Here is a 15,775-nt window from a genome sequence, read left to right as displayed (position 1 = left end):
ATTTTAGTTTACACATTATTGTGTGAAGTCACACAGTCCCATGTACTTTCCCTTCCAATGAACAATTTGTTCACCTTTCTGTTTAGAATTTAGCATCTATTCATTTGTTTACTTATATATTAATTTAGGCATTCATTATAGGGCAAAAGTGCCTATCCAGTGCCTTAGAGACTTTTGCACAGCACAATAATATCCGTGAACTTTATCAAATCCAGTAGCCTACTCTAATTGCAAGGTTAAGACTCATACATCCATAAAACTAAAATATAAATTATCCTGCACACCAGCACAATTTACAGTTAGTCTCCCTTGGCTCCAAGAGCCCATGAAATCAGATTGGCTTTGCATCATGCTCTAAGGTCAACAGAATTTGGCTAATTTGGCCCAGGTGGACTAGCAATCATTTCCAAAGCAGAGGAAAGAGAAAGCCCTGTCAGCAGACGGAGCTTCAGTTCTGGTGCTGCAGTGTAATGCATTTACCGCAGTATGTGAGACAGGGAGAAACGATCTCTCAAATAGACGGGCCCCACCCATTCAGGAGTTTATAGTCCAAAACCAGAATACTGAACACCCCTTGGAAACAAACATGCAGCCATTGCTGATCATGGAGCACTGATTCTCACTTCAGAGGAGAAATCGAAAATACATTTAAGGAAATAATGCAAGAATATCTCATAGGTGTTGTGCACGTGTTTCACCAATATATAAAGTAGGATATTTAAAAATATTACTCCTTTTGGGTAACCCAGTATATGTTCTTTGTTGCTTTGTTTTCGATATGGCAACCCTGAACGGTGAGTTCATTCACATAGACTGATGAACAGAAAGGAGAAGGGAGATAGAAAGCTAGACTGGAAATCTGACTAGCAGATCAAATTTCGAACTGTGTATCTTTAGTTAACTGCTTCTATTTTGGCTTTAATTTTTATGTTTATTTTGGAGGCATTTCTGTTGATGTTAGGCGTTATTTACTTATCTGCTAATGTATTCCATTATTTTATAAAGTTAATATATTTTAATGGTTTTGTTATTCTTAAAATTGATGGAAAATCAAAAAGAAAAAGATCATGAATTTAAAAGGCAATGCGTTATCTACATAGCCATAAACGGAAAACTGCTGATATACAGTTTATTTTATCATTGCAATATATGTCGAAAACTTTCTGCCGTATCACCTTCATACCACTTAAATAACGTCAAGACCCCGAACAAATATAAACAAATACAAGCTGATATAAAAATTGGTTGTTCAGAGGATTACTATTTCTAATTCATCAAGTTTAACGTTAAGTGATATATAACCCCTTGATTTGCCACTACTAAAATATATAAAGATACAAGCACGTGCAAGCGCATGAGCACAGAAACTCACCTTCCCAACGCTGTCAGGTTCAGACTTTTGGTCTACAGAAGCGGAGGTGCTGTTGCTCATTATAAACATCCGAGAGCTGTCATTGGAAAGGATAATCTCTCCTACATCATTCTGGCCATTTGGTTTTAGAATATTAGAGTTATTCCTTCCGGAGTCTACTGCTAAACACAGATTATAGCTATAAGGTAAAGTCGCATCGCAGTAGCTGGGTGGGAATCTGGGACCCGCCTTGGAATAATCAGAACGGAAACATCTCAGAACTGGGGGATTCCTTGCTCTATAAAATTTCATCACAATGGCCAGTATCACTGTCAGGAGGAACAAAAATGAAATCAAGGCTAAAGCCAGCACCAAGTAAAACTGTAAATCAGACTGAGGTGCCGAGTCACCCGATTGGTCGCTCATTTCCGGAAGAGCCTCTTGGAAGTTCTCAGCAACCACCAGGTTGAGAGTCACTGTGGCGGAGAGAGGCGGCTGCCCGTTATCCTTCACCAGGGTGACCAGCCTGTGCTTCACAGCATCTCTCTCCGCAAGGGCGCGGGCTGTCCGGATCTCCCCGCTGTTCAGCCCCATGCTGAAGAGCGTCGGTTCCGTGGCTTGGAGCAGATGATAGGAGAGCCAGGCATTGTGTCCTGAGTCAGCATCCATCGCCACCACCTTAGTCACCAGATAACCTGCCTCGGCCGAGCGAGGGACCATCTCGAACAAGGCGGAGCCATCGGCTCCCAGGGAAGGGTACAGGATGCGAGGGGCGTTATCATTCTGATCCAGAATAAACACCCTGACGGTGACATTGCTGCTGAGTGGCGGGGACCCGCCGTCTTGGGCCTTCACTTGCACTTCAAACTCCCGGAATTGCTCGTAGTCGAAGGAGCGCTGGGCATAGATAGCTCCGGTCTGGGAGTTAATGGAGATGTAGGAGGAGAGAGGCAGCTCCTGGAGGTTGCTGCTCAGGATGGAGTAAGTGAGTCGGGCGTTCCGGTCCAGATCCCGGTCTGAGGCTTTTACACTGAAAATAGAGGCCCCCGAGGGATTGTTCTCTGGCACATAGGCGGTGTAGGAAGGTTTCTCAAATACAGGGGCGTTGTCATTGATATCCGAGATCTGCAACAGGATGGTTTTCTGGGCGGAGAGACGGGGATTGCCTTTGTCTGCGGCGATTACTGTAATATTATACTCTGGGATCTTTTCTCTGTCCAGGGTGCTGTCTGTGATTATTTTGTAGTAATTACGAGAGGAGGACAGTATTTTAAAAGGTAAGTTGTGTTGAAGGTGACAGGTGATTTTTCCATTTTCTCCTGCATCTCGGTCACGAGCTCTTATAAGAGCTATCACTGTCCCGGGCACAGAGTCTTCGGGGATAGGACTGGACACGGATGTGAGGGTTACTTCGGGGGCGTTGTCATTCTCGTCAATAATTTCTATTTGAACTTGGCAGTGACCAGTCAGGTCACCCCCATCCCTGGCTTCAATTCCCATTGCATATTTATTTGTCTCTTCAAAATCCAGACTATCTGTATTTGTTATTACTCCATTTTCGGGATCTATTTTGAATAAATGCAGGACATTTTGTGGGGCATTACTGAAGGAATAACTGATTTCTCCATATAATCCTTCATCCTTATCCATGGCTTTCACCTGTACCACTATGGAGCCTTTGGCTAGATTTTCACTTACTCTGACTTTGTAGATCTCTTCGGTGAATATTGGGGGATTGTCATTGGCATCAGTGATTTTAATGTTAATCTGAGCGGTCCCGGTTCTCACAGGGTCCCCCCCATCCACAGCCGTCAAGATCAAGATATGAGAAGTTTGGTGCTCCCGATCCAAAGGTCTGTCTAAAACTAATTCTGCGTATTTATTGCCATCTGCATTCTCCTTCACTGCCAGGATAAAATACTGATTTGGGCTGAGCCGGTAGTTCTGCAGTGAATTCAGTCCAACATCTGGATCTTGCGCTGATTCGAGTGGAAAGCGCGCCCCTGGCAGTGTAAATTCATTGATTTCTAACACAACGTTATTTTTGTCGAAGCTCGGGGCGTTATCATTAATGTCCTGAATTGCTACATCCACGTTGTAAATGTTTAAAGGAGTTTCAACCACCGTTTCGAATGCCAGGACACAAAGGGGAGTCTCCCCGCATATCTGCTCCCGGTCTATCCTGCCATTCACATACAGGTTGCCATTTTCCCCATTCACACTGAAATATTGCTTTTCCGAACTGACACGGAGCTTCCGTTGCGCCAGTTCTTTGACATCCAACCCCAAATCCTTGGCGAGGTTCCCCACAAGAGAACCTTTGGCCATTTCCTCAGGAATGGAGTAACGAATCTGCTCCGATACCACCCGGCAGAACAAAGAGAATAAGAAGGGAAACCAAAGTACTTGCCGTGTGACTGCTTGGTCGCTCGGTCTCTGCCTGTTTTCCATCCCACTCAGGCTTGCTTTTATTTTCTTATTTATTCTACTTCGATTTTGTGCTTTAAATCCCCGTTAGAATGTTAAAATCCACGGTTTTGGAGAGTAAATAAAATTACCATCTCAATCTAATTTTCCACGAGAGTTTCGAGAGGGTGTCTCTCAGTAGCGAACTGCATGTATGTGTGCGCAATCGCTGACCGAGCAATCTCAGTGCAGGAGGCTTTAGTAGATATCCGGATGCAGCTTCAGCTCTGCATTGGCCAACAGCGGCACTCTGAGTCTGAGTTCCAGAACTGCAACTGTTTGGTCTCATCAAAACGCTCATGTCTAAAGCGCATAATGAAAGGCTAACCCATTCCTGTCTCGAAAGTCCTAAAACAGATGACTAGAGTAAACCATCCTATGTATCGGAAAAAGTTAAATGAATCGGCAAAAATGTGTAGTAAGATACACGCCCACTCCACTCTGTTTTCTGAGAGTTTTGTATGTTCAGTAACAAGTCTGTTTAATTACGAATAAAAGCGTCATTACTTATATTTCTAAGAACGATAAAATTCTATCTGGAAATCCAAACCCACACAGCAAAGCTTCCCTGAATTCCTGTAATATGTGACAGATTCGCCGTTCTTCCATACACAGAGCCAGATTTTAATCTCAGTTACGGCAATGTAAAGGCAGAGGAATTCGTCTAAAGTGAAGGGGGCAGTCTGGTCTAATAGATAATACACAGTAGTAGGAATCATGAGACCTATGCTATATTATGCCCTGGCCATTTTCGGGTGTTGTCTAGCAATTTATGTTCCCTGTATTTTAGTTGATCCGTTGGTAAAGGAGGATATCACCCTGGTTATCTACTTTTGCAGACATTTTAGATTTACGGATGACAATTGTTATTTACGTGCTAAATCTTATTATTACTCCAAATTCACATCTATGTAAATGAACGCAAAATATGCCCCAGTATGAGACGAGAAAATATAAACAACTGAGAATTCTGAACCAGAAACTAAAAATAGTAAATTCTATGGCTACTTAATTTATGTGTCTGAACTCTCATGCTTTGAAGTCCAGACTACTGTACCCCTTTCAGGAGTCTGATTTGTCTTTTGTAGCCCCAAGTTTCACCTCACTTAAAAACTACTTGCTTACAAATTGCTTACTTTCTCATTTTTACCATATAATTATAAAATTAGTTGCAATATAAATATTGTACTTATATTTCAGTAGAACAGTATAAATAAGTAATTGTCTGTATGAAATTTTAGTTTGTGCTAATGCTTTTTATGTAACCTGTTGTAAAACTAGGCAAATATCTAGATGAGTTGATGTATCCCCTGGAAGATCTCTGGGTACCCCCAGGGATACACATACTCCTGATTGAGAACCACTGATGTAGTCTGTTTATCTAATATGACATCCTCTATAATGCAGGTAATAGAATGTTACCCAATGATTCCTAGAGTAGAGGAAATTGATATTCCCTACTGTGTCATTGACACTATTTAGACCAATAATTTATCATTTAACTAGATCATATCTTTTAGAAAAATATCCATTTTCAATTTAAAGACTTAATTATTATGAATTTACCACTTCCAATGCTAATGTGTTTCAATCATTAATTACCTTAACTATAAAACAAATGCATCTTTTTTTCAATTTGAAGTTTTCATGATCCCAGCCATTGTCTCCTATGGCTTTGTCTGTGAGCTTAAAGATAGCCTAAAATCAATTATAGTCTCACTGAATAAACCCTTTCTTATTCTTTCCTTTGATAAAACTCTATAAGCATCTCACCATAAGGTGCCTTTTCCAGAGCTTAAACCAATCCTGTAGCTCTCTCAAGACTGTCCAATTTTTCAACATCTTTTAAAAAATATGGAAACCAGAACTGGACACTATTCTAGTGGTGGTCTCACCGATACCCAATTTAGATGCATCATCACTTCCCTTGATATTATTGAGATGCTGGCAGACCAGGTTGCATCTCATGCCAAGGTCCCCATATCTCAATTGAACTTTGGCAAATATATAGCCGGAATCAGTCTGACTCACCCCTGTGTTAGTATTATTAAAACAGCTATTAGAATTATAAGAATGTATTTAATGTTTAGACTTTATTGAATGCTTGTGAGTTGCTGCATGCATTTATCTCACTTATAATATCTGCCCCCCATATTGTAAGGCAATATTTGAGTGGTTGTATTGTGAGCTTCTGTGACTGTGTAAATCACCAGACAAGGGGGAGACATCATTTAATGTGAAGGGCTGACCTTCAACAGAAAATGTTATACCCTTCCCAAAAGGAAAGGTCCATCTATACCAGATTGACAATAGTGGACACTGCAACTGGAAGATCCCTACACACTGTCAACAAGAGGACAAAATACTTTTGTTATTCTGTCCTACTCCTTGTGAAGATGAATCATGCAAGTGGACTTCTCCCATTAGTTATGTTTGCCATTCAGAGATATGGAGGGCATAAAAACCCAAAACAAAAGGAAATTATTATCGCTATGCTGCTTGGACTTGGGGGGTGGGAGGGGGCTAACCTTTCTAGACATAAGCAAGAGATCCCTAGTTGCTTAGCCTGGATTAGTCCTAAATCATACATAGAGCTTGCCAGTTTTAGCTGTTATTGCCTTTTGAAAGTTGATTGTATGTCTTTTGTATATATGTTTACCTGTTTTAACTTTGTAAATAACTGTTTTGTATCATTTTCCTATTTAATAACTCTTTATAGAGTTTGTTATATAATTAGTTACAGTGTTGTCTTTGGTGTGAGATCTAAGGTACAACTGACCTGGGGACTGGGAATAACATAAACATTGCTGTGATTCTTGGTTTAAGGAACCAGCTATGACAAAGATTCATGCACCTGGGTGGTGATAGATCAACGAACTCAAGGGCACTGTAACTCCATGTTAAGGCTGTCATAGTGCCTGAGGAGTTTACACTTGATAACTGCATGGTGAAATTTAAGTATAGAAATCATAAAAAAATTGGGGTTTGTGACTTGCTTCCTAACTGTCTTCCTTGAGGTTGGTATTCATGCTGTTGAATCACTGCAGGCAGTGTTACACTAGCAGAGTCGACATGATTCACATACCACAGGTCAATTAGGCTTTGTCTACACTGCCGAACTTTAAGTGACATGGTCATGTGGACATAGCTATGTCGCTAAAGTCAGGCAGTGTAGCTGCTGTTTGTCTGCTCTTTTGCCGACAAAATACTTCCACCCCCAACGAGCGGCATTCACGTTATCGGCAGGAGAGTGTTAATGTTTAAACTTGATATTGAGGGTTTTAAAGATTAAAGAATAGACATACTGTGTGAACTACAGTAATATGATAGTCTTAAGGGAGAAGACTTTGAACATTTATGTTTGCATAATGGAATGTCCTTTAAAAGGAAATTCCCAGGTCAGGAGTTAAGAGTTTTGCTCATAAATTTTGACCACATACCCAGGGAAGTAGAGGAGATGGAGACTGATCAACAGGGTGAGAACCATCCTGTCCCACATGCTGCAGAGGCAACCACAACCATGGAACTAGCTGGATTGCAGCACCTGACAGCCAAAGAAGAACCAGAGAATGATGGCAGAATTGTGGATCAGAGAGACGGAAGCAACCAAGGCAGTTTAGGTAAAGGCATGCCAAAGACACATGGAAGAAATAGCAGCAGTCAAATCCAATGAAGAAGCTGGAGAGAGGGTGTGATGTTATCTGATTAAAATATGACCATGCAGATCATTGTTGCTACCACTGTTATATAATTGCAACTAATCTTGTACAAAGTACGTCTAGTAAGATGTCTATGGAAAGGTTATGATTGGCTGAATATGATTATGCTATTTGGATGTATGTATCATTTTTGTATTTGCAGTTATGAGAATTGGCTCTATTCCTGTATTTCAAATATGTTTGCTCCTGTGCTAATGCCCACAAGGTATTTAGCCTGCACATCTTGAAGGGACTAGTCAACTTAAGTGGCCCATCAAGGGACACTTAACTCACAATGGACTATGGAAGATGCCCATCCACACCTGATGGACTTTCATGTGAACAACTAGAGTTTAAGTAATGACCTCTACTGTGATTAAGCAAAATCATGCATGGACATGTGACTTGCCCATGTGACTTCAAACACCATCTTGCTACCTGTAATTTTCTACTAGCTGAGCTGAAACAATGGATTTCCCTCTACATGGCAGAAACTATAAAAGGTCCTGGAAACCCCTCCATTTTGTCTCTTTCCTGCTCAAACCTCTGGACTATGAACTTATACTAATGGGAGCATTCTAACAAAAGTACTGAGGACCTTCCAATTATTTGAAAGCAACCAGAGACTTGTCTTAAGCCAGCAGTTTATTCCATCGCTGCTACAAGCCTGAACCAAGAACTGTGCAATTATTGTATTTATTTGATTCCTTATCCAATTTTAACTCTCAGCTTTCTTTCTTTTTATAAATAAACCTTTAGATTTTAGATACTAAAGGATTGGCAACATCATGATTGGGTAAGATCTAAGTTATATATTGACCTAGGAGTGTGGCTGGTCCTTTGGGATCAGAAGAACCTTTTATTTGATGAAATTAGTTTTAAAGAACCACTAAGCTTTAAGTCTAGTGTTTTTGGTGGTGATACAAGGACTGGAATGCCTAAGGAAACTGCTTTTCTGACTTCTTGTTAGCCAGTGCAGTGAAACAGAAATTTATTTTTGTTGCTGGTTTGGTATATCTTATGGGAGAATAACCTCCAGTTTTGGGGTGTGTCTGCCCTATTTCTCAGCAGTTTGTCCTGAATTTGATATTCTCAATTGTGACCCACAGAGGCACGGTAATAGAGGGTACACGGGAAGCTGATAAAAACTCAAGCAATGCTACTCAAAATACTGGAGCAGCAAAATGATAGGGTTACCATCCGTCTGGGTTTCCCCGGACATGTCCGGCATTTTCAGTGTTAAATGGCCGTCCGGGGGTGATTTCTAATCAAGTAGAAATGTCCGGGATTTCCCCCTTCCCCTCATGCGGAGTGCGGCGTGGCTGATTGGACGCCTGGCCTGATTGAAAGCCGCTTGCAGCCAGTAGGGCCTCTAGCAGCCAGAGTCCCTCCCCATCCCCCGCTCCCTCCTCCCCCACAGAGCAGCACAGCTGTGTTTGATTCCATGTGGAGCCTGCATTTATCCCTCTGCCGGGTGAGTGGGGGGAGCAGGGCAGGCGGCGAGGTGTGTGTGTGTGTGTAGAGGCTGCAGGGGCAGGGGGCGCAGAGGCTGCAGGGCGAGTGGGGAGCAGGGGGCACAGAGGCTGCAGGGGGGTGCAGGGGGCACAGAGGCTGCAGGGGTGAGGGGGTGCAAAGGCTGCAGGGTGAGGAGGTGCAGGGCAGGCAAGGGCATAGGGGCTGTGGGGCGAGTGGGGAGCAGGGAAGCACTTAGCAACCCCCAACCAAGATCAGAGTGGGAGGGAGGAGGGGGAATGCGGGGTGCTCAGAGGAGGGGGCAGAGTTGGGGCAGGGACTTTGGGGAAGGGGTTGGAATGGGGGTGGAGAAGGGGTGGGGTTGGGGCGAGGCCAGGGGTGGGGAAGGGGCGGGGTTGGGGTGGGGCGGGGCGGGACCGGGGCCCCGTGGAGTGTCCTCTTTTTTAAATGTTTGAATATGGTAACCCTAAAAATGGGCTACCCCATCCAGTGAGTATACCCACCCACAACACAAGTGAGTGGGAGAAAGTTTGCCCAGTTTATAAAGACTGACTGTATAGAAGCTTTCCTGTCCACCTTCGAGAGATTAGGCAGGATGCACAATATTCCAGAGGATAAACAGATGCCTATCCTCTTAACCAGATTAACTGGGAAAGTGAGACAAGTTTTAATGATATGGAGGAGGTGATTCTGAGGTGTACAAGAAATTTAAACAAGAGGTATTGAAAAGATTTAAGATTACCCCTCAGTCCTATCAATTGAAATATAGAAACCTCAGAATGTTTCACAATGTCATTCATGTTGAATGTGTACATAAAATGTGTAATTTTATGAAAAAAATGGGTAATGGGGGCAGGGGCTGAAGGTGATGATGGAAAACTGTTTGATCTGATGGTCCAGGAGCAATTGTTATGAGTAGCTAAGGATGAGGTAAAGGAAACCATCTGTGACAAAAAAAATCCACAGTTTTAGAGACCGCAGAAATTGCTGATGAACATGTTGAATCAAGGGCCCATGGAGGGGCAGGGTGCAAATCCAAGGGGAAGGGAAACCCCCATGTTACCCAGGTTAAGAGAGAAGAGGATACTGGAAATAAACCTAACCCCAACTTTGATTTAAAAAGCTCCAAGGGAGCAAAGGGTTTAAATCCCCCTACCTAGAGGGAAGGCAAGTAATCTAACATCACTGTGGGGCTCCTGGCTATATGAAACCAAATTGCCCAAAACTTAAGGTAACCTCATAACTCACACCCTCACCTGGCGTAGTGAATGACACTACCATTGCTCCAGAGGCAGCAGTGGAGCAGGAGGAAACCCTAATGAACTATATTAGGACTGAATCTTGGTTGGGTAGTGAGGAATTTATTAAAAATGCTAAGATAAATGGCATAGATTGTAAGGACTGGAGGGACACAGCATCCCAAAATACTTTGGTCAAGCAAAGTTTGGTAAGGGAGAAAGACAGAATTCCTGGTAAAAGCCTAAATATATCAGCTTTGGCTGAATTCCCTATAACTCTGCCTTTGTCTAAGGTCTACCTCAAGTGCAAGGATTTTAACAGAGACATTGTGGTGGGCATTAGGAGTCTACTTCCCACTGACATTTTAATAGATAATGATATTTATTCATGTCTAAGCAGGTTAATATAACTCTTAGCCACAAAGAGCTTGGGTCTGCCTCTCCTGGCTTGTCTATGGACAGCAAGGAGGGCCGTGAGAGCAGGGAGAAATGCACTCAGTCCTTTGTCAGTTTGAGAGGGACAGCTCAGAGTAACCTGAGGAGGGTTTGGGGATTCCACTGCTTTGCCAGAGTCTCATTTTAACTTAAGTGAGATGCAAATGCAAATTATTGAGGCTCAACAGGCAAATCCTTCTCTGCACAAGGAGAGAAATGTGGCTCAGAATAATACACCTGCTGGAGAAGGAAAGGGTAACTTTTTCTTAGAAAGAAGTTTGTTGTACAGGGATGCTCCTACAGGAAAAAAGAGATGCCCTGGTGATATTTACAGGCATGTAATCATGCCTGATAAGTACAGGACAGAACTGCTGCACGTAGCTCATTATTGTCCCTTTGCTGTACACTTAGGAGTGGAGAGAACGTGTGGGAGGCTCAAACAGAATTTCTATTGATCTCACATGTTTGAGATAGTTCAAAATTACTGTAAGGGTTGTGTCTTATGTCAAAAGCATAAGAAGTTAAAGGGATGCTGTTGCCCATCATTAAGAAGATGTTTGGCAGAATGTCTGTAGATATTATGGGACCCCTACCCAGACATGGAGATATATAGAAGCTGAAACTATGGCTATTGCCCTAATTACCATTTTTAGCCGAGTGGGGAAATCTTATCAGACCATGGTGCAAATATCATCCAGAAACTAATGGTCCAGTAGAAAGATTCAATGGAACTCTGAAGTCTACACTGAGGATGTGTGCTGACTTGTGAGAGAATGACTAGGATGTGTTGCTCTCTTATTTGATATTAATGTACAGGTGTGTACCCCAACAGTCTACAGGGTTTGCCCCCTTTGATCTCGTTTATGGAATATAGATGAGGCGACCGTTAGATTTAATTCAAGGTGTTGGGGAGGGTAGTACAGAAGAGTCAAGACAACCTATAGCAGAGTATGTCACTCATTTTAAAGAAAACTTAAGGTCTGTGAAGGACTTATTGCATCAAACCTTGAAATGAATCAGGTGTCTCAGAAAGCATGGTATGACAGACATGCTTGAGAAAGGTCTTTTTATATAAGTGACTTTGTGTTACTGTTGATTCCTGTAAGGAAAAAAAAAGGATACAAGATTGTTGTGAGGGACCTTTCAATATGATAGGGATAGTGAATGAGATGATTTATGATGCAATGAAACTGCAAGGCAGGGGAGCTGTGTAAAACGGTACATGTCAATACAGGTCTGTCGCATCTTAGGCGCATTTAACATGTGCGATTTCAGCCTTACGCGGTCGGCAAAAACAAAAACAAAAACCCCAAAAAGAGAAAAATAACAATTTAAATACTGTTTCTGTAGTGCGGGTGATTCCGCCCGCCATTACACTCAATGTAATTTTGACCTTACGCGATTTTCGCTTTAGGCGCTGACTGCGGAACGTAACCCCAGCGTAAGATGAGACAGACCTGTAGATTGAAAACTTAACACAAAAGTGAGATGGCAGTAAATATGATTTGTTGGGCTGATGAGGGACCATTTACTGCTCCGTTAAATTATTTGGTCAGCTAGAGTAAGGAACAGACTGCTCTGGAGAGCATTCAGATTTGGAAAGGTTTGGACCCAACCCAAAAGCAGGAGATATTGGTCCTCTTGAAATACCTCAGGCAGATATTTTCAAACCTTCCAGGTTTAACTAACAGCACTGTGCATTCCATAGAAACTATAGGGCCACTCCAGGCCCCTTTCAGAGCATACCATGCTAAAGTAGAAATACAAAGACAAATTCAGGAGGAGGTGGAAAGCATTCTAGACATGGGAGTGACTACTAAATCAAAAATCCCCTGGGTGTCTCCTATTGTAATGGTATCCAAGAGGAATAAAATGATGAAAGTTTGAGTGGATTTTAGAAGGGTAAATGCCATCACCCAACCTGATCCTTACCCCATACCCGAGATAGAGGACCTACTGGATCTATGAAGGGGTACTCTGGATTTAACTCAAGGGTATTCAGAAATTCCAAATTCTGATGCCCAGGAAAAGTCAGTTTTCATAGAGAAGTCTGGCCTATATCAGTGTAAGAGGTTATACCTTTCAGATTAATTAATTCAGGGGGTTCCTTTCAGAGGCTCGTCAATGAGATCCTGCAGGGTTTACAGACCATGGCCCAGGCCTATGTAGGTGACTTGGCTATTTTAAGTGACACCTAGAAAGACTACCTGAACCATGTGGGAATTGCATTGGAGAGGCTTAGAGAAACCAAGCTCACTGTCAAGGTGTCCAAATGCAAGATGGGGGCAGCAGACCTACCTAATTTAGGATATAGGATGGGCAGAGGGTTTGTTCGCCCTGCTCCTCTAAAAGTAAAAGCCATTGGGAATTGGCCTGCCCCGTGAACCAGGAAGTAGGTCCAAGACCCAAGCCTAGCCCATGAACAAAAAAACAGGTTTATTGTTCTGGCGAGTTATTACCAGAGGTTTCTAAAGGGGTTTAGCAACATTGTGGCCTCGTAACCAGACCTTATAAAAAAGGGAAAATTATACTGGGTGATACGGACTGAGGCCTGTGAGAAGGGCTTCAAGGGCATAAAAGAGGCTTTGCCAGTTTAAGTTATCCCTGATTTTAGCAAACCTTGTGCTGTGCACTGATGCTTCTGATATTGGGTTACGTGCATTGCTAATGCAGGCTGGGTTGAGGACAACAGCGACCCCATTGTCTTTTTAAGTAAAAAACTGACCCACATATAACAGAACTATGATGTCATCAAGAAGGAATGTTGTGCCATAGTCTGGGCTGCTAAACCTGCCTGAGGTATTTCAAGAGGACCAATATCTCCTGCTTTTGGGTTGGGTCCAAACCTTTCCAAATCTAGGACTTAGGTTGGTCATTAGGAAAAACTTCCTAACTGTCAGGGTAGATAAGCACTAGAATAAATTGCATAGGGAGATTGTGAAATCTCTGTCACTGGAAATTTTTAAGAATAGGTTAGACAAACACCATTAAGGGATAGTCTAGATAATACTTAATCCTGCCTTGAGTTCAAGGGACTTGAGTTCAAGACCTCTTGAGGTTACTTCCAGTCCTATACTTCTATGAGTCTATAATTTATTAAGGTAATATCTGAGCAGCTGTATCGTGAGCCTCTGAGACTGTGTAAATCACCAGACGAGAGAGAGATCATTTAGTGTGAAGGGCTGACCTTCAACTGAAATTCTTAAGCCCTTCTCAAAAAGAAAGGTTCATCAATAACAGACAGACTATTGTGGACATTGCAACTGGAATTTCACTATGTACCATCAACAATAAATATGCTGGAAATAGCCTCCCCCCCAAAAACTGGCAGAGTGCCCCCCCAAAACACACATACCTCTTCAAAAGCACCCAGCAGCAAAAAACAAAGTTAGCGCCTATGAGTCTGGGGCCCCCTGGGGGGTCATGAGCAAGTTTTAGGGGGCCATCAAGCAGAGCCAGTATTAGACTCACGGGGGCCCAGAGCAGAAAGCCAAAGCCCCACGTTGCAGGGCTGAAGCCCGTGGCCCCGCAACCCGGGGCTGAAGCCAAAGCCTGAGGAACTTAACTTTGTGGGGCCCCCTCTGGTGTGGGTGTGACATTATCTAATTAAAATATGACCATGTAGATCATTGTTGCTACCGCTGTTATATAATTGCCACAAATCTTGTACAAAGTATGTCAAGTGAGGTGTCTATGGAAAGGTTATGATTTGCTGAATATGATTATGCTATTTGTATGTATGTATAATTTTTGTATTTGAATTTATGAGCATTGGCTCTATACCTGTATTTCAAATATGTTTTCTCCCACAAAGTATTTAACCTGCATATCTTGAAGGGACTATTCAAGTTAAATGGCTCATCAAGGAACACTTAACTCACAATGAACCATGGGAGATGCCTATCTACACTTAATGGACTTTCCTGTGAACTTTCCATCTACTAGTATAGATAATGGCTTCTGCTATGAGTAAGCGAAACCATGCATGGACATGTGACCTGCCCATATGACTCCAAACACCATCTTCTTACCTGTAATTTTCCACAGTGAGAACAATGGGATTCCCTTCAATTGGCAGAAGCTATAGAAGGTGCTGGAAACATCTCCATTTTGCCTCTTTCCTGCTCAAGCCTCTGGACTATCATAAAAAGCAACAGAAAGTCCTATGGCATCTTTAAGGCTAACAGATGTATTGGAGCATAAGCTTTCGTGGGTGAATACCCACTTCATCAGACGCAGTATTGCCCACTTCGTCAGACTATCACAGAATCATAGAATCAGGGTTGGAAGGGACCTCAGGAGGTCATCTAGTCCAATCCCCTGCTCAAAGCAGGACCAATCCCCAACTAAATCATCCCATCCAGGGCTTTGTCAAGCCTGACTATGAACTTATACTAATGGGGACATTCTAACCAAAGGACTGAGGACCTTCCAATGATTTGAAAGCAACCAGAGCCAGCAGTTTATTTCATCCCTTCTACAAGCCTGATCCAAGAACTTTGCAATTATTGTATGCATTTAATTCCTTAACCAATTTTAACTCTCACCTCTTTCTTTCTTTCTTTCTTTCTTTCTTTCTTTCTTTCTTTCTTTCTTTCTTTCTTTCTTTCTTTCTTTCTTTCTTTCTTTCTTTCTTTCTTTCTTTCTATAAATAAACCTTTAGATATTAGATGCTAAAGGATTGGCAACAGCATGATTATTGGGTAAGATCTGAGATATATATTGACCTGGGTATGTGGCTGGTCCTTTGGGATCAGAAGAACCTTTTGTTTGATGAAATTGGTTTGAAATAACCACTCATCTTTAAGTTTAGTGTCTGGGTGTTGAATTCAGGACTGGAATGCCTAAGAAGACTGCTTTTCTGACTTCCTGTTAGCCAGTGTGGTGAAACAGAAGTTTACTTTTGTTGCTGGTTTGGTATATCTTATGGGAGGAAAACCACCAGTTTTGGGGTGTGTCTGCTCAATTTCTCAGCAGTTTGTCCTGAATTTGGTATTCTCAGTTGTGACCCACGGAGGCACAGTGACAGTGGGGCCCCAAGCAATTGCCTTGCTTACTACCTCCTAACACTGTCTCTGGCTTTTATATGCAGAAAAACATGGGTGGGCTGTGAA

Source organism: Malaclemys terrapin, chromosome 8 (assembly GCF_027887155.1).
Source record: "Malaclemys terrapin pileata isolate rMalTer1 chromosome 8, rMalTer1.hap1, whole genome shotgun sequence".
NCBI classification, from domain to species: domain Eukaryota; kingdom Metazoa; phylum Chordata; order Testudines; family Emydidae; genus Malaclemys; species Malaclemys terrapin.
The sequence above is the reverse complement of the archived record's forward strand: the minus strand, read 5'-3'. Positions refer to the sequence as shown.